At 53.4% G+C, this 23124-nt stretch overlaps 1 long non-coding RNA gene across 1 annotated transcript in view; it reads left to right on the plus strand.

Annotated features, from left to right (window-relative positions):
- The first annotated feature begins 2330 nt into the window (after nucleotides 1–2330).
- The window catches only part of LOC127463344 (uncharacterized), a 54140-nt gene continuing 33346 nt past the window's right edge, over nucleotides 2331–23124 (plus strand). The window contains exon 1 of the long non-coding RNA XR_007900801.1: nucleotides 2331–2397. This is a non-coding gene — a long non-coding RNA (uncharacterized LOC127463344). The remainder of the gene's footprint in view (nucleotides 2398–23124) is intronic.

The raw sequence follows: 23124 nt of genomic DNA on the forward strand, positions 1-23124 counted from the left end.
TGACCTCCCAGAGCAGTTATCCAATGGCAGGAAGACCCCACCTGGCTCCTGCTGGGGTTCTTGCCACCACAACCCAGTATGGGTCAATGGAATGGGGAGCAGGGCGGTGGGACCAGTAAGGACCAGTTAAGGGGGTTGGGCGCACTTCAGCATCTCCATCAAGGTCAGACCAGTACAGAGCAGCATAGACCGGTATAGATCGGTAGAGACCAGTATAAACCAGTATGGACCAGTATAGACCAATAAGGGTCACTGGAATGGGGAATGGGGCAGTGGGACCGATGAGGACCAGTTAAGGGGCTTGGGGGCACTTCAGCATCTCCATCAAGGTCAGACCATTATAGACCAGTATAGACCAGTGTACACCATTATAGACCAGTATAGACCAGTATAGACCAGTATAGACCAGTAAAAAACCAGTACGGACCAGTATGGACCAGTATGGACCAGTACAGGTCACTAGAACAGCGAGCAGGGTGGTGGGACCAGTAAGGACCAGTTAAGGGGGTTGGGGGCACTTCAGCATCTCCATCAAGGTCAGACCAGTACAGACCGGTACAAACCAGTATGGACCAGTATAGACCAGTATAAACCAGGGTAGAGCAGTATAAACCGATATAAACCAGTACGGGTCACTGAAACAGGGAATGGGGTGGTGGGATCAGTAAGGACCAGTTAAGGGGGTTGGGGGCGCTTCATCATCTCTGTCAAGGTCAGACCAGTACAGACCAGTATAAACCAGTATAGACCAGTATGGACTGGTATAGACCGGTATAGACCAGTATAAACCAGTACAGACCGGTACGGGTCATTGGAATGGGGAATGGGGCAGTGGGACCAGTAAGGACTAGTTAGGGGGGTTGGGGGCACTTCAACATCTCCATCAAGGTCAGACCAGTACAGACCAGTATAAACCAGGGTAGAGCAGTATAAACCAGTATAAACCAGTACGGGTCCCTGGAACGGGGAATGGGGTGGCGGGACCAGTAAGAACCAGTTAAGGGGGTTGGGGGCACTTCAGCATCTCCATCAAGGTCAGGTCAGTATAAACCAGTATAGACCCGTATAGACCAGTAAGGGCCAGTATAAACCGGTATAAACCAGTATGGACCAGTACAGGTGACTGGAACGGGGAATGGGGCGGTGGGACCAGTAAGGACCAGTTAAGGGGGTTGGGGGCACTTCAGCATCGCCGTCAACGTCAGACCAGTACAGACCAGTATAGACCAGTATAGATTAGTATAAACCAGTATGGACCAGTATAGACCAATATAAACCAGTACCGGTCACTGGAACACGGAATGGGATGGTGGGATAAGTAAGGACCAGTAAAGGGGGTTGGGAGCACTTCAGCATCTCCATCAAGGTCAGACCAGTACAGACCAGTATAAACCAGGATAGACCAGTATAAACCAGTATGGACCAGTACGGGTCACTGGAACGCGGAATGGGGTGGTGGGACCAGTAAGGACCAGTTAAGGCAGAACTCAGCTGGGACTTAGTGGTTTGGGGGTGGGCGTGTCCCTTCTTTAGATGGACGTGGTCTCTCCTATTGGGCGTGTCCCATCCCATGGTGGCCATAGCCTCTGCAAGTGGGCGTGTCTTTTGCATCCTCTCCCCCTCCCTGAACTGGGAGCTCAACTGGGACTTACTGGGTTTTGGGTGGGCGTGTCCCCTCCCAATGATGGACCCACTTTCAGCCCCTCCCCCCACCTTTAAGGGCCCCCCCAAAGCCCCTCCCCCCCCTTCCTGCACCTCCCCAACCCTCAGGGTCCCTCCTGTCCCTCCCCCACCCTCAGGGTCCCTTCCTTCCCCTCCCCCCAGTGAACCTCCTACCCCTCCCCCACTCTCAGGAGCCCTCCCTGCCACTCCCCCACCTTCAGGGGCCCTCAGGACCCCTCCCCCAACCTCAGAGACTCTCCTGCCCCTCCCCCACCCTTGGAGAACTTCCTACCCTTCCCCCACCCTCAGGGACCCTCAGGGCCCCTCCTTCAATTTCAGGGTCCCTCCCTGCCCCTCCCCAACCCTCAGGACCCTCCTGCCCCTCCCCCCACGTCGGGGTCCCTCCTGCCCCTCCCCCACCCTCAGGGACCTGCCTACCCCTCCCCCACCCTCAGGGACGGTCCTGCCCTTCCCCCACCCTCAGGGAACCTCCTGCCCTTCCCCCACGCTCAAGGACCATCCTGCTCCATCCCCACCCTCAGTGTTCCCTCCTTCCCCTCCCCCCCCCACTGGGGCCGTTACTGGTCCCTTATTGGTCTGTACTGGGAAGGGAGAGGGGAGGGGCCGCCCCCTCGAGGCCCCTCCCCCCCAGTGACGTCACCGGGTCCCAAAAATAGCCCCGGGGGCCCAAACTGGAGGGGGGACCTGGAGCCGCTCCCAGTGTGACCAGTTCAGGTACTGGGAGGGACTGGGAGGGAACTGGGAGAGACTGGGGGGGACTGGGAGAGGGCAGGGCTTCCCCCCCTCCCCCCCCCTCCATGTCCTTGGGGTGACCTTGGGGAGGGAGGGGGATGGGCCGCTCCCAGTGGCTCCCAGTAGCTCCCAGTAACCCCAGTAATGCCTCCGGTATCTCCAGCGACCCCAACAGTAACCCCAGTGACCCCCCCAGTAGCTCCTAGTAGCTCCCAGTAAGCCCAGTGTCTACCCCAGTAGCTCCCAGTAACTCCCAGTAATCCTAAGGTCCATCCCAGTAGCTCCCAGTAACCCCAGTGTCCACCCCAGTAGCTCCCAGTAACTCCCAGTAAGCCCCCCAGTAGCTCCCAGTAACTCCCAGTAACCCCAGTGACCCCCCCAGTAGCTCCCAGTAACCCCAGTGTCCATCCCAGTAACCCCAGTGACCCCCCCAGTAGCTCCCAGTAACTCCAGTGTCCATCCCAGTAACCCCAGTGACCTCCTCAGTAGCTTCCAGTAGCTCCCAGTAACTCCCAGTGTCCCCCCCAGTGCCTCCCAGTATGGCCCAGTTTAACCCAGTTCCCCCCCCCGTGGGCGCTGGGCTGGGTGGGGGTGGGGCGGGCTCACATTTCCATGGCAACATCCCTTTCCCTCTGGCCCAGTTTCTCCCAGTTCCTCCCAGTTTAACCCAGTTTTTCCACATTTTTCCCCATTTTTCCACATTTCCCCCCATTTTCCCCATTTTTCCCAGATTTTCACCCATTTTTCCACATTTTCCTGAATTTTTCCCCATTTCCCTCCCATTTTCCAGATTTTTCCCAATTTTCCTACATTTTCCCAGATTTTTTCCCATTTTTCCCCATTTTCCCAGATTTTTCCCCATTTTTTCCACATTTTTCCACATTTTCACACATTTTCACACATTTTTCTCCAGATTTTCCCAGATTTTTTTTCCCATTTTTTCCACATTTTCCCCGATTTTTTCTCACATTTTTCCCAGATTTGCCCAGATTTTTTTCCCCCATTTTCCTGGATTTTTCCCAGAATTTCCCATATTTTCCTCATTTTCCCAAAATTTTTTTTATCTTTCCCCATTTTCCCCATTTCCTGGATTTTCTCCCATTTTTTTCACATTTTCCCAGATTTTTCCTCATTTTTCCCAGATTTTCCCAGATTTTTTCCCATTTTTCCCAGATTTTCCCAAGATTTTTTCCCATTTTTTTAAATCTTTCCCCATTTTTCCCCATTTTCTGGGATTTTTCCCCATTTTTCTCCATTTCCCCCCATTTTCCCCAGAATTTCCAGCATTTCCCCCCCAGTTTGTCCCCATTTTCCCAGATTTCTCCCAGATTTTCCCAGATTTTTCCCTATTTTTTCCCCATTTTCCCGGATTTTCCCCAGATTTTTCCTCCACTTTTCCCCGAATTTCCCACATTTTCCCAGTTTTTCCCACATTTTTTCCCATTTTTCCCACATTTTCTCAGATTTTTCTCCAGATTTTCTTCCAGATTTTCCCACATTTTCCCACATTTTCCCAGATTTTCCCCCATTTTCCTTGATTTTTCCCGATTTTCCCCATTTTTCCGGATTTTTTTCCCATTTTTTCTCATTTTCACACATTTTTCCTCATTTTCCACCATTTTCACGGATTTCTCCTCATTTCCCCCATTTTCCCACAGTTTTTCCCAATTTTTTCACATTTTCCCAGATTTTTCCCCATTTTCCCCAGATTTTTCCCCATTTTGCCCTCGTTTTCTCGGACTTTTCCCCATTTTCCCACATTTTCCCAAATTTTTTCCCACATTTTCCCAGATTTTCTCCGTATTTCCCCAGATTTTGCCTCATTTTTCCCATTTTTTCCCAGATTTTTTCCCGATTATTTTCCCCATTTTCCCAGATTTCCCCCCTTTTTTTCCCACATTTCCCCGGATTTTTTCCCAATTTCCCCCCATTTTCCATGATTTTTCCCACATTTTTTCCACATTTTCCCAGATTTTTCCTCATTTTCCCCCATTTTTCCCAGATGTTTCCCCATTTTTCTCAGATTTTTTCCCCATATTTCCAGATTTTCCCAGAATATTCCCCATTTTCCCCCCATTTTTTCCCTATTTTCCCAGATTTTTCCCATTTTTTCCCCTTTCCCCCCCATTTTTTCCACATTTTTCCCAGATTCTCTCCCATTTTCCCCAGAATTTCCCAGGTTTTTTCCCAATTTTTCCCCATTTTCCCAGTTTTTTCCCAATTTTTTCCCCATTTTCACGGGTTTTTTCTCCATTTCCCCCCATTTTCCTAGATTTCCCCCCCATTTTTCCCCACATTTTCCCAGATTTTCAAACATTTTTCCCATTTTCCCCCTTTTTTTCCTCATTTTTCCATATTTTCCCATATTTTTCCCCATTTTCCCCAGAATTTCCCACATTTTCCCCCATTTTTCCCCATTTCCCTGGATTTTTCTCACATTTTTCCCAGAATTTTTCGCAATTTCCCCATTTTCCCACATTTTCCCACATTTTTCACCATTTTCCTGATTTCCCCCCATTTTTCCCACATTTTCACAGATTTTTCTCCAGATTTTCCCCACATTTTTCCCCCATTTCCCCACATTTTCTTGGATTTTTGGGTCCCCAGTTTTCCAAATTTCCCAAATTTCCCCAGTGGGAAAAAATGGGGGGAAAAAACAGGAATTTTGGGGAAAATGGGGAAAAATTGGGGAAAAAAGTGGGAAATTTGTTGAACACGAATGAAAAATTGGGAAAAATGGGGGAAAATTTGAGAAAAAAGTGGGAAATTTGGGGAAAATTGATAAAAATGGGGAAAAATGGGGGGAAATTTAGGAAAACTGGGGGAAAATCTGGGAAAATGTGGAAAAACGGGAAATTTTGGGGAAAAAGTCAGAAATTTGGAAAAATGGGGGATTTTGAGGGGAAATGGAGGGAAAACTGGGAAAAAAGTAAGAAATTTGGGGAAAACGGGTGAAAAATCAGGAAAAATGGGGGATAATTGGGAAAAATTAGGGGAAATTTAGGAAAAAATTGGGAAAAAATGGCGGGATTTGGGGAAAATGGGGAAATTTGGGAAAAATGGGGTGAATTGAGAAAAAAATGGGGGAATTTGGGTAAAATTGGATGAAAAATTGGGGAAAGTTGGGAAAAATGGGGGGAAATTTGGGGAAAATGGGAAAAAATGGGGGAAATTTGGGAACAATGGAAGGAATTTGGAAAAAAATGAGGAAAAATTGAGAAAAATGGGGAAATTTGGGAAAAATGGGAGAAATGGGGGGAAAATTGGGGAAAGAGTGGGAAATTTGGGAGAAATGGATGAAAAATTGGGAAAAATGAGGGGAAATTTGGGAAAAACTTGGGTGTCCCCACCAGGTTCGGCCCTGCCATGGCCCCGATAGCCCCGGGATCAGGTGAGACCCCCACCCCATGCCCTGACCCCTCCCCCTCCCCGAGGTCACTGCCCTGACCCCCTGAGTCCAGGCTGTGACGCCTCCCCCACCTCGTGGCCCCTCCGACACTTTATGGCCCCTTCCCCATTCTGTGGCCCCTTCCCCATTCTGTAGCCCCTACCCCACTCTGTGACCCCTCTCCCACTTCATGGCCCCTCCCCCACTCTATGACCCCTCATCCACTTTATGGCCCTTCCCCCACTCTGTGGCTCCTCTCCCACTCTGTGACCCCTCCCCCATTCTCTGACCCCTCTCCCACTCTGTGACCCCTCCCCCACTTTACGGCCTCTCCCCCACTCTCTGACCCCTCCCCCACCGACAGCTTCTCCCTGCAGAGAGAACAGCCAACACACTATTTCACTTCTCACTTTAACAAAGCTCTTTTCTCCTTCAAGCCCCTCAAAGGCGCCAAGGCCACATAGGAGGCCACACACAAACAGTACTCCTCTTCCCACTTGACTACACCTTCTCCCTCACTGTTCTACAGGGAACACCAGGAATCTGCTCGCAGAGGCCTCTCGTTTCCCATCAGGAGCTCAGCACAAGGAGTTAAAGGAGCTCAAGCCTTAGGCCACAAGAGCTGACAGCGAGGAAACTTTGGGAGCAAACTAATGCTGCTAACACGGACCCAGCTGAATCCAGCACACAATCACAGAATCCAAGAGTCCTTCAGCTTGGAAAAGACCTCCAAGCTCACTGAGTCTTGTGCAGCCCCTCCCCGACCGCCTGCAGGGACTGGATGATGCTTTGCACAAGCACCAAAAGGAATGTTGTGAAAGCCATGGCCTGCAGGAGGACACAGAGAAGGGCTTGGTTGGGGTTGGGGGAGTGGGGATGGAGCCTCGGGGATGTGGCGCAGCAAGGACAGGGGCCCAGGAAGTTGGCAGGCGTCAAGGTCTCACCCCCTGCCCCAGCAGCAGCACTGGGCCCTGCCCAAGGCGCCCCTGCAGGCAGGGGTAGAACCCACTCCCTGGGGCGGCCTTGCTGCCCTGGCCCTCGTCCGACCTAGCCTCTCCCTGTGTGCGTACTCCCCACAGCACAGGCTGCACTGGGCAGCATCCCCTGATGGGCCCTGCAGAGCTGCCCCACGGGGACACTTCCCTTTTATGTCACAGGTGCCACAGCCTGTCCCAACCAGCTCTGCCCATTGTCCCCAGCCCGGCTCAGTGACTCACAATGGCCCCTGGCAACCAAAGAACCAAAGCCCCACACCCCCAGAGTGCAGCCCTACCCATGTGCAAGGGGCCCCCAAAGGGTTCCCTGCACAAAGCAGCCCCTCCAAACCCTTGTCAGATAGAAAACTCGGGGACGTGACCCTTGGATGCTTTTAGTACAGAGATACAAGCTTTTCTTGAATAATGGAGGGGGTCACTTTTTAATTATTAATATTTACAGTTATCCATTTGGGGACAGGATGTCCTACAGGCTAATGTGGTGTCACATTTGGAGTGAAAAGTACTTTTCAAAGAAACCCAGGGTGCATGGGTGATGCAGAGGAAGCTGCCAAGTCACCCAATGTGAAGCTCAACACTGCTTTGCAACAGCACTGCCCTTTCACACACATCTTTGGCAAAGACAAAGATGTCAGGCTTTAGTTTCTAAATCAGTAACACTTGACAAGACCTCTTTAGGAACTGACAGCAAGAGAACTTAGGAGCAGCTTAGGGTTGGCAAGTGTAGGAGCCAAGAAGAGAAGGGCTGATGGGTATGTCATGAACACTGACAGCTGGATGGTCGTGGAGCTGACCAAGGACTGCCAGACACAAAAGACATCACCTGCTGGACTTGGCCCAAACACCAGCCCACTCCTCTCCCTTCTCAACCACTCAACCACAGCCTGCACACACCCACACCTACCAGGGCCAACTGGTTGTTTCTCTTTTCTGTCTGGGGGCGAAGGAAGAAGGACAGGGAGGGCATTTGCCTTCGGGCCAGAGGGAAGGGGAAGGAGATCCCCCCAAATCCATCCCTGGCAGGATGGGGGCTGGAGGAGGCATTGGGGGACCCCCAAGAATATTTTCGAGGGGAAGAAAGGATGGGGGCACCCACAGGAGGTTGGGGGGGGGGAGGGACCCAGGAATCTCGTGGTGGGAAACTGGGGAGTTCCCAGTAGTTTCTTGGTGGGGTGGACCCCCAGCAGTCCGGGGTGGAAAAATGGATGGAGGAATCCGCCGTAAAGGGTTGGTGACACCCAAAAGACTCTAGGAGGGGGTCGGGAGGGACCCCGGAGTCCTGAAGAGTGTTTGGGGGTCCCCAGGAGGGAGTCTGGGGGTCTGAGGTGGTCCCAGGAGATTTTCAAGGGTTAAGGGGATGCACAGGAGATTTGGGGGAGGAGGGGGAAAGGCGGAGGGTCCCCAGGAGTCTTGGGGGGGATCTGGGCGGTTCCCGAGAGTCTTGGGGGAGATTCGGAGGGGTCACCAGGAGCCCCCGGACCCCCTGAACTCACCCCACACCACCATGGCCTCGTTGGGGCCGCACGTGAAAAACAGCGCGGCGGGGGGAGACCCGGGGACCGGGATCGATCAGGACCAATCGGGTTCAATCCCGATCCTCCCCTCCCTCGCCATCACCGCCCCACTCCCGGCAACCCCGCGGAAGTTTCGACGTTCTATTGGGTGACTCACCGGCACAAGGACAGGGGCCCAGCAGAATTTGGCAATGACGTCATTCCAGCAGAGCCGTTCTATTGGCTGCGACCCACGAGGGAACCCCAAAACCTGTTCATGGCTTGGGGGGGAAGGACAGCCGGCACGACCGGAAATGGGGGTGCAGAGGGTATTCAAGTGCCCAGGAAAGGGGCAAAAACTTTCCCCTCTCCCTCCCAGTGCCCCCTCAGCCCATCCCAGTGTCTCCCCTCTCTCCCAGTGCCCCCTCAGCCCATCCCGGTCTCTCCCCTGCTCTCCCAGTGCACCCGTCCATCGAGGTCCCAGCCCGGCCCTGCCCCCTGCTCTGCTCCGGCCTGGATTTCTCCCCTGCAGGGGCAGCTGAGGTGGCTCCAGGGCGGGCGGGAGCTTCCGGGGCAGGGGGTGGCTCCTGACATGCTGCTGGAACCGCCCCTGTCTGGACGGGCCCGTCAGCCTGGGGCACCTCCTCACCCGAGCCTGGGGGACCGGCCGGCAACTGGGAGGGGCTTTGGGAAGGAATGGGGAGGCTGAGAAGGGGTTGGAGGTTGTGGGGGTATGTGGGAAGGTGTTTGGCGGAGTTTGGGGGTTTGAGAGGGAGGTTGGGGAGATTGGGGCAGCTGTGAGGGGTTTTGGGGAATCGTCGGGGATGTGGGAAGGAACTGGGAGAGAGTTTGGGGGCATACTCAAGGGGAAGGGGGCAACTAGGAGAGGGTTTGAAAGGTCCTGGGAGGGTTGGAGGTAACTGGGAGGGGTTTGGGGGCATCTTGTGGGTTTTTGTGGGTCTGGGAGGCAGTCTGGGGGCCTCGGAGGGTTTAAGGGGAAGTTGGGAGTGTCCTGTGGGACCGGGATGGGATTTGAGGGTTCCTGGAGGGGCTGGGAGGGCTTTATGCCTTTATACTGCGGGCATTGTCTAGTATTGATGGGGGTAATCCGTGAGTTGACTGTTTCATAATCACCCAAATTTGAACAAGACTTTTAAGGTGGTCAACCTCAGTTTGAAGCAGCTCATTTTTAGCAACAAATTTATCCGATTTTTCTCCTGTTTCCCTCTCAAAGGCCAACGATGACTTCAACACCACATTTTCTGATTTCAAAACAGTAGACTCAACATCAGAAATCCATTCATGACTTCCCTGTCACCACTCCATCCGAATGTCTGTGCACTCACTGTGGCCTGAGAGAAACCTGCCTGTTTGCAGCACACTGACTGGGCAACTTTTTTTTTTTGCAGGTGGAAAAGGGCAGATGAAGAAAAAACAGATGGGTCCAGCAGAAGTGATGCTGCTTCTGTCAAAAGCAGAGCAGAAGTCGAAAGCACTTTAGGAAGTTGCTTACAGAAGCACTTGTGCATTCCAAGTTACAGCTCAGGAGTCTCAGTGACTTGTCCAACATGGGAGCTCCTTTTCCATTTCTCAACCCCCAGATTCCTCAGGAGTAGGAAACTGAAAACACTGACTCAGAAAAGCTCCATTCCTTCCTAATAATTGTGCTTTGTCCTTCCCATTTGACAGTGCTCTTGGAAATGTGCTGGTGTGATCTGGATCTGGGAGCAGCCCTGACCTCCCACAGCCCTGACCACACATACCTCATGCAACGGCAGGAAGAACCTACCTGGCTCCTGCTGGGGTTCTCACCACCCACCGACAGCTTCTCCCTGCAGAGGGGTGGGCAACTACCCAGGCAGGATGAGACCTGACCCCAGCAGGCAGCAAAGTCCCTACCCTGGCACAAAGAACCCCGGAGCACAGGGACCCTGCTCTGCAGGACAGCCCCGGGCATCCCTGGCTGCACCCCCACCTTCCCACCCCACAGCCATCCCTGCGAGAAGGAGCCCACCTGCGCTGTCCCTCTGACGGTGCTGCAGGGAAGGCCTACCCTGGAGAACATCCTCCTCCGGCGCAACAGAGAAACTGGGAGAGTCCTGACAGATGTGCAAGGCTGTGGCATGTGGTAGCTTTAGGAGATTCCTCCAGGAACACAAGCGACATTGCCCTGCACCTGTAGACTCACTCTGCAGAGGAGTGTGAAGTTGTGTCCCCAAGTTGTGTCTCAGCTGAACACCTCCCATCTTTCTGCTGCCTTTAACCTCCCTTTGCCTTTCTTCTCTTCTCTCGTGCCTACAGGCAGTGCCCTCGGCCCTGCTGGGCTGTGCAGAGGAGCTGCTCCTGGGCAGAGCTGTCTCTCTGCAGTGCTGCCCGCTTGCCAGGATTTCCCTGTGTGCCAGGAGCCCGGCCCAGCTGAGCAGCACAGTAAGAGCCAAAGGCAGCCCTTTCTCTGCCCCTCTGGGTTCCCCGCAGGTGTCCCTGGGGCTCCAGGGGAACCTGCTGTGGAACAGACTGAAGGAAACAATGATGTTCCCTCTTCTCACCTCTTCAGTGACACTTCTTTCCAGCAGTGACACTTCTTTCCAGCAGTGACACTTCTTTCCAGCAGTGACATTTCTCCTCTTAGAAAATTACCAGGGTATGATGATCACCTTTTCTAGTTTCATCATTACACAGGACACCAGGAGGGTGACAGCAAAGGATCTGGTAACTCCCTGGCACAGCGGGGGTTTTCCTGGAGTCACACAGAGAAATGTGTCAGGGCTCTGAGAGGTGTCCAACCCTGAGCTGGACTGATGCACACACGGGGGTGTTCAGAGACACGAGTCCTTCCCTGGCACACACACAGGCAGTTCATTGCAGCAGGGGCAGTGTCTCCCTGGGCTCCTGCTACCACTCCCAGAGCCTGGAGCCACCTCAGCCCTGTAATGCTCCCACCCTGCCCACTCCTACACTTCAGATGAACATTGGGGTTTTCTAGTCACTGGAACTGCCCAGACCAGCCCCTCCCTGGTCCCCCCATCTCCCTGCCCCTCCCCAGCCCAGCAGAGCAGCACAGTCGTTTCTGGTCCTGCAGCAAGAAAGGGAGGCAATAGAGGACAGGGACAGTGACTGCATGTCTGGACTGCTCAGGAGATCATCAGCTCAGGCGGCAGCTCCTGCAGCCCCGGGGCCAGACCCGCTTCCCAGTGGCCCAGGCAGCTGCTGCCACATGGGCACAAGCTCTGCTGCCCAGGAGGGTCCTGTAGTGAAGGGCTTTGCAGATGGCCATGTAGCGGCCATAGGACATGATGGTGAGAAGGGCAAGGTCCGCTGTGATCAAGAAGAAAAGCAAAAAACACCTGTGCAGCTCATCCTGAGTAGGACATGCCCCTGGTGTTCCAGAGGGAATTGGCCATGGCTTTGGGGAGAGTGGTGCAGATGCAGCCCGGGTATGTGAGGGAGAGGTGGAGCAGGAAGAAGTCCCTGGGGGGTGTGCAGGTGGTGGTGGCAGGCTACGGCGCTGAGGATGAGGCCGTTGCCCAGGAGGGCAGCCAGGGAGATGCCCAGGAAGAAGCAGAAGTGCAAGAGCTGCAGCCAGGAGGAGGAAGTGGGGGATGGAGCTGTTGTTGGACATGAGCTTCCTCCGGGCATCAGGAAATGTCCAGGGAGGAAAAGGCAGTGAAAACTTTGGGACAGGTTTCCTAGATCAAACCCATGAATTCCTCTGAGCATCTACCCTCATCCCAAGTATCTGCAGTCACACATATATAGATTCTGGACTGTAGAAGACAGGCTTAGTATGACTTTAAGATGATTTCTTCTCAATTTTTTGATTTATTTTTCTACTGCCAGGTCTGAGAGGAGCATCGTGGAACCAGAGGAACCCTGAGACATTTCAGAATCCCACATGTGTTGGGTCTGTCTGAGCTGGAGTTCATTTTCTCACTGCAGGCGTCACAGTGCTGTGCTTTGCATTGGGAGCTACAAAGGGGTTAATCACACCAGTGCTTTGGCAACTGCTGAGCAGGGCTGGTGCAGCATCTGCATTGTCGGCTTCGTCCCCTGAATCGGGGGCAAGATCATGGGAGGCGATACAGACAGGTCAGTTGAGCCAAATGGACCAAAGGGACATTGCAGAATATATGGCGTCAGCTCAGCTACAAGAGCTCAGGAAAGGAACAGGAAAGGGGGAAAATCCATTTTTTTACAATACATGCCTTCTGAGCGGCTTCTCTGTGTGGTGAAGCCCTGCTTCCCATGAAGTGGCCAGGTATCACTGCTGACAGGAAGTAGAGAGAAAATCTTTTTATTTTCCTCTTCACTTATGCGTGCGCAAACTTTGGCTTTTGCTTTAGTAAAGTGCCTGATCTCAAGGTAGAAATAATTTTCCATCTTATTCTGTCTCTTCTGTCTGGCTGGGAAGGGCAGCAATAGAGCAGCTTGGTGGGCACCTGGCATCCAGGTAAGGTCAACCCACTGCAACATTGCAGGGTCTCATGGAACCCAAGGACTGCTGGGAGACTGGGGGAACTCACGGAATCAAGTGGCCGTCGTGGCACTGCCCTGCATCATAGAAGCAAATGTTCCCTGGGAAACTACAGGAACCAGGGACTTAAGGGACATCATTGGGATGTGCGGGACCTCATGGAATTAAACAAACCGTGGGATATCTTTGGAACTTCATGGAATCAAAGGGATTGGAATCAAAGGAATAAAACAAAAGAATTAAACCCCATGACCAGAAACCATTGGATCGAACATTTCTTTAATATGCCAGCTGGGGATTCATGGAGGTACTCTGCCATGCATGAATCAAAGAATCAGTATAAATTTCGGAGTATAAATACAGTGATACTTGAAAGACCCTCCCCTTCACAAGCGGTCCAAAATTCTCTTCTGATTTTAGGGTCAAATAGCCTCTTGGATTTTATTCGTGGAGCAAGACTGCCATCTAGCGTCCATTTCTTCTGGGAGGGGCAGTCCTTTTCACAGAGTGGTCTTCTCCCTTAGCAGTCCTCGTAGCGTCTCTGATTGATCTCTCCGACCCCTAACCCCTACACTAAATGCTTTAGGACCAGCTAAGACGTGTCTTAGAACTTCCCATTTGCTTAAACAATGTAGAATTGACTTTCTTCTTAACAGAACAATCTCTTATTAAACGAGTTTTCTGAGGCCTGTAAGCTAATTTCTTGAAGATGGGCATATGATACACTCTCTATTAGTTTCCATGTATCATCTACATTCTCTCTCCTACAACTAATTGTAGTCTTAAAAGAAAAGAAAAGACTGCTACCATGCCAAGAAAGCAAACCCCTTTGTTGATTAGGATTTTTATCTAAGAAAAACTTGTGATTTACGAAGCCATTAAGGATGGAGATCCTCTCTCATTTCAGTGCCATTGTGACAATATGGGGCCTCATGGAACACATGGAACACAGAACACTGCACATTCCCAAGCAATCAAGGGGCCATTGTAACACTCCAGGGCCTCATGGAAGACGGAGGCCCCGCAGAGAGACCTCAAATCAGAGGTTTGGGCAATCCTCAACCAGAGGAAGTTCAACAAGGGCAAGTGCCAGATTCTGTCCCTGTGATGGGGCAACCCCGAATGTCCGGACAGACTGGGAATGATATTCTGCCTAGCAGCGCTGGAAAATGGCCTCTGGGGTCCTGGTGGATGGCCAGTTGGCCAAGAGTCAGTGGTGCTCTGGCGGGGGCTCACCGCTCGCTCACAGGAGGGTTTTCAGACACACAAGTCCTTCGCTTGCGCACAGACACAGACAGTTCATGGCAGCAGGGGCAGTATCTCCTGGGGTTCCTGCTGCCACGCCTCTCTGGCTCTCCTCGGGTGCTGGCTGGAGGTGGAGGCCAGGCGACAGCGGCGACAGTGGCTACAGCGCGGCAGCGGTCCGTGCTCTGCACTGTGGAACCGGCGGGACCGGGCTGGGTGGCAGGGGTGGTGTTTGGTATCGAGGATCTTCAGATTGACAGGCCATGTGCTTCTTACACCGCCATCGTCTCTTCCCTCACATCTCTCTTTTGGCACGTGGAGACTCCTGAATTGTCCTCCAGGGCAAGCGCTTGCGAGAATGGTCGAGGGGCACGAGAGGCAGAACATCCCTCCAGGTTCAGTGCCCTCCGGGCTCAACCTCTCCTAGCCTTTTCCGTGGAACGTCCCTACTTGCAGCAGGAGCACTTTTGCTAGGGACAAAGACCACTTGTGGTTTTGTCAGGGGCTGTGGCACCAGTGCCACGGGGAGGCAGTGCATGGGAGAAACACCTTCCCCTGAGAAAACTCGGACGTGGCATAACCCCTCGCACTTGCTTTGGGATTCATGGAGATGCAGTCTCAGGAAGCGAGTTCTGCTGTGTCCCTTGTCCAGCTCTTCTTGCTCCGAGGACCAGGGAACAACCTCTCACACCTGAACTGGATGTACTGCAATCTGCACATTTGCAGCAGGTTGAGGGGCACTCAGAGGCACATTCAAAAATTTCATTCTCTTTCCCATCTCTGTCACCTCCGTAGGACATAAATGACCACCAAAGCAGGGTGTGATCTATTACCATGTGCACTGGAAAACCCAGGTCATCTCCTCAGGGCATTCATCACAGACCTGCCATCCGCTCTTGGCACACACAATAGAACCACAACTTCCAGCACTGGCTTCTCACCCGGCACACAGAGATTCTTTTGCCTTCCTTGGAGAGACCGGAAGAACTAGACAGGGTGTATCTGTTTGCATTGCACAGACAAGTCTTGAGCACACACCTGCTGTTGGTGTGGGGAGATGACCCTGAGCAAGAACAATTGCCATCAACCTCCTGGGGAGACCTTGAAGTTATGTGGGACAAAGAGTGTCTCGGTGTCACATTGCATTTACGGTTCTAAATCCTGGCAAAGCCCATGCGTGCAGCTCTGGGATGTGCTTCTCTTGGACAGAGCTCCGCGTTTCCATCTCTCAGGCGGTGGGGCATCTCAGATAGTGGCAGAGCAGGTGGCACCCCACAAGGGCTTAGGTGCATCCAGGCTCCTGGCGTGGCAGCAGGAACCCCAGGAGATACTGCCCCTTCTGCCATGAACTGTCTGTGTCTGTGTGCAAGCGACGGACTCGTGTGTCTGAAAACCCTTCTGTGAGCGAGCAGGGAGCCCCCGCCAGAGCACCACTGACTCTTGGCCAACTGGCCATCCACCAGGACCCCAGAGGCCATTTTCCAGCGCTGCTAGGCAGAATATCCTTCCCAGTCTGTCCGGACATTCGGGGTTGCCCCATCACAGGGACAGAATCTGGCACTTGCCCTTGTTGAACTTCCTCTGGTTGAGGATTGCCCAAACCTCTGATTTGAGGTCTCTCTGCGGGGCCTCCGTCTTCCATGAGGCCCTGGAGTGTTACAATGGCCCCTTGATTGCTTGGGAATGTGCAGTGTTCTGTGTTCCATGTGTTCCATGAGGCCCCATATTGTCACAATGGCACTGAAATGAGAGAGGATCTCCATCCTTAATGGCTTCGTAAATCACAAGTTTTTCTTAGATAAAAATCCTAATCAACAAAGGGGTTTGCTTTCTTGGCATGGTAGCAGTCTTTTCTTTTCTTTTAAGACTACAATTAGTTGTAGGGGAGAGAATGTAGATTATACATGGAAACTAATAGAGAGTGTATCATATGCCCATCTTCAAGAAATTAGCTTACAGGCCTCAGAAAACTTGTTTAATAAGAGATTGTTCTGTTAAGAAGAAAGTCAATTCTACATTGTTTAAGCAAATGGGAAGTTCTAAGACACGTCTTAGCTGGTCCTAAAGCATTTAGTGTAGGGGTTAGGGGTCGGAGAGATCAATCAGAGACGCTACGAGGACTGCTAAGGGAGAAGACCACTCTGTGAAAAGGACTGCCCCTCCCAGAAGAAATGGACGCTAGATGGCAGTCTTGCTCCACGAATAAAATCCAAGAGGCTATTTGACCCTAAAATCAGAAGAGAATTTTGGACCGCTTGTGAAGGGGAGGGTCTTTCAAGTATCACTGTATTTATACTCCGAAATTTATACTGATTCTTTGATTCATGCATGGCAGAGTACCCCCATGAATCCCCAGCTGGCATATTAAAGAAATGTTCCATCCAATGGTTTCTGGTCATGGGGTAATTCTTTTGTTTTATTCCTTTGATTCCAATCCCTTTGATTCCATGAAGTTCCGAAGATGTCCCACGGTTTGTTTAATTCCATGAGGTCCCGCACATCCCAATGATGTCCCTTAAGTCCCTGGTTTCTGTAGTTTCCCAGGGAACATTTGCTTCTATGATGCAGGGCAGTGCCACGACGGCCACTTGATTCCATGAGTTCCCCCAGTCTCCCAGCAGTCCTTGGGTTCCATGAGACCCTGCAATGTTGCAGTGGGTTGACCTTACCTGGATGCCAGGTGCCCACCAAGCTGCTCTATTGCTGCCCTTCCCAGCCAGACAGAAGAGACAGAATAAGATGGAAAATTATTTCTACCTTGAGATCAGGCACTTTACTAAAGCAAAAGCCAAAGTTTGCGCACGCATAAGTGAAGAGGAAAATAAAAAGATTTTCTCTCTACTTCCTGTCAGCAGTGATACCTGGCCACTTCATGGGAAGCAGGGCTTCACCACACAGAGAAGCCGCTCAGAAGGCATGTATTGTAAAAAAATGGATTTTCCCCCTTTCCTGTTCCTTTCCTGAGCTCTTGTAGCTGAGCTGACGCCATATATTCTGCAATGTCCCTTTGGTCCATTTGGCTCAACTGACCTGTCTGTATCGCCTCCCATGATCTTGCCCCCGATTCAGGGGACGAAGCCGACAATGCAGATGCTGCACCAGCCCTGCTCAGCAGTTGCCAAAGCACTGGTGTGATTAACCCCTTTGTAGCTCCCAATGCAAAGCACAGCACTGTGACGCCTGCAGTGAGAAAATGAACTCCAGCTCAGACAGACCCAACACATGTGGGATTCTGAAATGTCTCAGGGTTCCTCTGGTTCCACGATGCCCCTCTCAGACCTGGCAGTAGAAAAATAAATCAAAAAATTGAGAAGAAATCATCTTAAAGTCATACTAAGCCTGTCTTCTACAGTCCAGAATCTATATATGTGTGACTGCAGATACTTGGGATGAGGGTAGATGCTCAGAGGAATTCATGGGTTTGATCTAGGAAACCTGTCCCAAAGTTTTCACTGCCTTTTCCTCCCTGGACATTTCCTGATGCCCGGAGGAAGCTCATGTCCAACAACAGCTCCATCCCCCACTTCCTCCTCCTGGCTGCAGCTCTTGCACTTCTGCTTCTTCCTGGGCATCTCCCTGGCTGCCCTCCTGGGCAACGGCCTCATCCTCAGCGCCGTAGCCTGCCACCACCACCTGCACACCCCCCAGGGACTTCTTCCTGCTCCACCTCTCCCTCACATACCCGGGCTGCATCTGCACCACTCTCCCCAAAGCCATGGCCAATTCCCTCTGGAACACCAGGGGCATGTCCTACTCAGGATGAGCTGCACAGGTGTTTTTTGCTTTTCTTCTTGATCACAGCGGACCTTGCCCTTCTCACCATCATGTCCTATGGCCGCTACATGGCCATCTGCAAAGCCCTTCACTACAGGACCCTCCTGGGCAGCAGAGCTTGTGCCCATGTGGCAGCAGCTGCCTGGGCCACTGGGAAGCGGGTCTGGCCCCGGGGCTGCAGGAGCTGCCGCCTGAGCTGATGATCTCCTGAGCAGTCCAGACATGCAGTCACTGTCCCTGTCCTCTATTGCCTCCCTTTCTTGCTGCAGGACCAGAAACGACTGTGCTGCTCTGCTGGGCTGGGGAGGGGCAGGGAGATGGGGGGACCAGGGAGGGGCTGGTCTGGGCAGTTCCAGTGACTAGAAAACCCCAATGTTCATCTGAAGTGTAGGAGTGGGCAGGGTGGGAGCATTACAGGGCTGAGGTGGCTCCAGGCTCTGGGAGTGGTAGCAGGAGCCCAGGGAGACACTGCCCCTGCTGCAATGAACTGCCTGTGTGTGTGCCAGGGAAGGACTCGTGTCTCTGAACACCCCCGTGTGTGCATCAGTCCAGCTCAGGGTTGGACACCTCTCAGAGCCCTGACACATTTCTCTGTGTGACTCCAGGAAAACCCCCGCTGTGCCAGGGAGTTACCAGATCCTTTGCTGTCACCCTCCTGGTGTCCTGTGTAATGATGAAACTAGAAAAGGTGATCATCATACCCTGGTAATTTTCTAAGAGGAGAAATGTCACTGCTGGAAAGAAGTGTCACTGCTGGAAAGAAGTGTCACTGCTGGAAAGAAGTGTCACTGAAGAGGTGAGAAGAGGGAACATCATTGTTTCCTTCAGTCTGTTCCACAGCAGGTTCCCCTGGAGCCCCAGGGACACCTGCGGGGAACCCAGAGGGGCAGAGAAAGGGCTGCCTTTGGCTCTTGCTGTGCTGCTCAACTGGGCCGGGCTCCTGGCACACAGGGAAATCCTGGCAAGCGGGCAGCACTGCAGAGAGACAGCTCTGCCCAGGAGCAGCTCCTCTGCACAGCCCAGCAGGGCCGAGGGCACTGCCTGTAGGCACGAGAGAAGAGAAGAAAGGCAAAGGGAGGTTAAAGGCAGCAGAAAGATGGGAGGTGTTCAGCTGAGACACAACTTGGGGACACAACTTCACACTCCTCTGCAGAGTGAGTCTACAGGTGCAGGGCAATGTCGCTTGTGTTCCTGGAGGAATCTCCTAAAGCTACCACATCCCACAGCCTTGCACATCTGTCAGGACTCTCCCAGTTTCTCTGTTGCGCCGGAGGAGGATGTTCTCCAGGGTAGGCCTTCCCTGCAGCACCGTCAGAGGGACAGCGCAGGTGGGCTCCTTCTCGCAGGGATGGCTGTGGGGTGGGAAGGTGGGGGTGCAGCCAGGGATGCCCGGGGCTGTCCTGCAGAGCAGGGTCCCTGTGCTCCGGGGTTCTTTGTGCCAGGGTAGGGACTTTGCTGCCTGCTGGGGTCAGGTCTCATCCTGCCTGGGTAGTTGCCCACCCCTCTGCAGGGAGAAGCTGTCGGTGGGTGGTGAGAACCCCAGCAGGAGCCAGGTAGGTTCTTCCTGCCGTTGCATGAGGTATGTGTGGTCAGGGCTGTGGGAGGTCAGGGCTGCTCCCAGATCCAGATCACACCAGCACATTTCCAAGAGCACTGTCAAATGGGAAGGACAAAGCACAATTATTAGGAAGGAATGGAGCTTTTCTGAGTCAGTGTTTTCAGTTTCCTACTCCTGAGGAATCTGGGGGTTGAGAAATGGAAAAGGAGCTCCCATGTTGGACAAGTCACTGAGACTCCTGAGCTGTAACTTGGAATGCACAAGTGCTTCTGTAAGCAACTTCCTAAAGTGCTTTCGACTTCTGCTCTGCTTTTGACAGAAGCAGCATCACTTCTGCTGGACCCATCTGTTTTTTCTTCATCTGCCCTTTTCCACCTGCAAAAAAAAAAAGTTGCCCAGTCAGTGTGCTGCAAACAGGCAGGTTTCTCTCAGGCCACAGTGAGTGCACAGACATTCGGATGGAGTGGTGACAGGGAAGTCATGAATGGATTTCTGATGTTGAGTCTACTGTTTTGAAATCAGAAAATGTGGTGTTGAAGTCATCGTTGGCCTTTGAGAGGGAAACAGGAGAAAAATCGGATAAATTTGTTGCTAAAAATGAGCTGCTTCAAACTGAGGTTGACCACCTTAAAAGTCTTGTTCAAATTTGGGTGATTATGAAACAGTCAACTCACGGATTACCCCCATCAATACTAGACAATGCCCGCAGTATAAAGGCATAAAGCCCTCCCAGCCCCTCCAGGAACCCTCAAATCCCATCCCGGTCCCACAGGACACTCCCAACTTCCCCTTAAACCCTCCGAGGCCCCCAGACTGCCTCCCAGACCCACAAAAACCCACAAGATGCCCCCAAACCCCTCCCAGTTACCTCCAACCCTCCCAGGACCTTTCAAACCCTCTCCTAGTTGCCCCCTTCCCCTTGAGTATGCCCCCAAACTCTCTCCCAGTTCCTTCCCACATCCCCGACGATTCCCCAAAACCCCTCACAGCTGCCCCAATCTCCCCAACCTCCCTCTCAAACCCCCAAACTCCCCCAAACACCTTCCCACTTACCCCCACAACCTCCAACCCCTTCTCAGCCTCCCCATTCCTTCCCAAAGCCCCTCCCAGTTGCCGGCCGGTCCCCCAGGCTCGGGTGAGGAGGTGCCCCAGGCTGACGGGCCCGCCCAGACAGGGGCGGTTCCAGCAGCATGTCAGGAGCCACCCCCTGCCCCGAAAACTCCCGCCCGCCCTGGAGCCACCTCAGCTGCCCCTGCAGGGGAGAAATCCAGGCCGGAGCAGAGCAGGGGGCAGGGCCGGGCTGGGACCTCGATGGACGGGTGCACTGGGAGAGCAGGGGAGAGACCGGGATGGGCTGAGGGGGCACTGGGAGAGAGGGGAGACACTGGGATGGGCTGAGGGGGCACTGGGAGGGAGAGGGGAAAGTTTTTTGCCCCTTTCCTGGGCACTTGAACACCCTCTGCACCCCCGTTCCCGGCCGTGCCGGCTGTCCTTCCCCCACAAGCCATGAACAGGTTTTGGGGCTCCCTCGTTGGTCGCGGCCAATAGAACGGCTCTGCTGGAATGACGTCATTGCCAAATTCTGCTGGGCCCCTGTCCTTGTGCCGGTGAGTCATCCGATAGAACGTCGAAACTTCCGCGGGGGCTGCCGGGAGCGGGGCGGTGATGGCGGGGAAGGGGAGGATCGGGATAGAACCCGATTGGTCACGATCGATCCCGGCCCCAGGGTCTCCCCCCGCCGCGCTGTTTTTCACGTGCGGCCCCAACGAGGCCATGGTGGTGTGGGGTGAGTTCAGGGGGTCCGGGGGCTCCTGGTGACCCCTCCGAATCTCCCCCAAGACTCTCGGGAACCGCCCAGATCCTCCCCAAGACTCCTGGGGACCCTCCGCCTTTCCCCCTCCTCCCCAAATCTCCTGTGCATCCCCTTAACCCTTGAAAATCTCCTGGACCACCTCATACCCCCAGACTCCCTCCTGGGGACCCCCAAACACTCTTCAGGACTCCGGGGTCCCTCCCGACCCCCTCCTAGAGTCTTTTGGGTGTCACCAACCCTTTACGGCGGATTCCTCCGTCCATTTTTCCACCCCAGACTGCTGGGGGTCCACCCCCCCAAGAAACTACTGGGAACTCCCCAGTGTCCCACCACGAGATTCCTGGGTCCCTCTCCCCCCCAACCCCCTGTGGGTGCCCCCATCCTTTCTTCCCCTCGAAAATATTCTTGGGGGTCCCCCAATGTCCCCTCCAGCCCCCATCCTGCCAGGGATGGATTTGGGGGGATCTCCTTCCCCTTCCCTCTGGCCCAAAGGCAAATGCCCTCCTGTCCTTCTTCCTTCACCCCCAGGCAGAAAAGAGAAGAGAAACAGCCAGTTGGCCCTGGTAGGTGTGGGTGTGTGCAGGCTGTGGTTGAGTGGTTGAGAAGGGAGAGGAGGGGGCTGGTGTTTGGGCCAAGTCCAGCAGGTGATGTCTTTTGTGTCTGGCAGTCCTTGGTCGGCTCCACGACCATCCAGCTGTCAGTGTTCATGACATACCCATCAGCCCTTCTCTTCTTGGCTCCTACACTTGCCAACCCTAAGCTACTCCTAAGTTCTCTTGCTGTCAGTTCCTAAAGAGGTCTTGTCAAGTGTTACTGATTTAGAAACTAAAGCCTGACATCTTTGTCTTTGCCAAAGATGTGTGTGAAAGGGCAGTGCTGTTGCAAAGCAGTGTTGAGCTTCACATTGGGTGACTTGGCAGCTTCCTCTGCATCACCCATGCACCCTGGGTTTCTTTGAAAAGTACTTTTCACTCCAAATGTGACACCACATTAGCCTGTAGGACATCCTGTCCCCAAATGGATAACTGTAAATATTAATAATTAAAAAGTGACCCCCTCCATTATTCAAGAAAAGCTTGTATCTCTGTACTAAAAGCATCCAAGGGTCACGTCCCCGAGTTTTCTATCTGACAAGGGTTTGGAGGGGCTGCTTTGTGCAGGGAACCCTTTGGGGGCCCCTTGCACATGGGTAGGGCTGCACTCTGGGGGTGTGGGGCTTTGGTTCTTTGGTTGCCAGGGGCCACTGTGAGTCACTGAGCCGGGCTGGGGACAATGGGCAGAGCTGGTTGGGACAGGCTGTGGCACCTGTGACATAAAAGGGAAGTGTCCCCGTGGGGCAGCTCTGCAGGGCCCATCAGGGGATGCTGCCCAGTGCAGCCTGTGCTGTGGGGAGCACGCACACAGGGAGAGGCTAGGCCGGACGAGGGCCGGGCCAGCAAGTCCGCCCCAGGGAGTGGGTTCTGCCCCTGCCTGCAGGGCCCAGCCCCTGGCAGGAGCGCCTTGGGCAGGGCCCGGTGCTGCTGCTGGGGCAGGGGGTGAGGCCTTGCTGCCTGCCAGCTGCCTGGGCCCCTGTCCTTGCTGCGCCACATCCCCGAGGCTCCATCCCCACTCCCCCAACCCCAACCAAGCCCTTCTCTGTGTCCTCCTGCAGGCCATGGCTTTCACAACATTCCTTTTGGTGCTTGTGCAAAGCATCATCCAGTCCCTGCAGGCGGTCGGGGAGGGGCTGCACAAGACTCAGTGAGCTTGGAGGTCTTTTCCAAGCTGAAGGACTCTTGGATTCTGTGATTGTGTGCTGGATTCAGCTGGGTCCGTGTTAGCAGCATTAGTTTGCTCCCAAAGTTTCCTCGCTGTCAGCTCTTGTGGCCTAAGGCTTGAGCTCCTTTAGCTCCTTGTGCTGAGCTACTGATGGGAAACGAGAGGCTTCTGCGAGCAGATTCCTGTTGTTCCCTGTAGAACAGTGAGGGAGAAG

This window comes from Manacus candei, unplaced genomic scaffold (genome assembly GCF_025592945.1).
Source record: "Manacus candei isolate 608988 ecotype Guabito, Panama unplaced genomic scaffold, ASM2559294v1 h1tg000155l, whole genome shotgun sequence".
NCBI classification, from domain to species: domain Eukaryota; kingdom Metazoa; phylum Chordata; class Aves; order Passeriformes; family Pipridae; genus Manacus; species Manacus candei.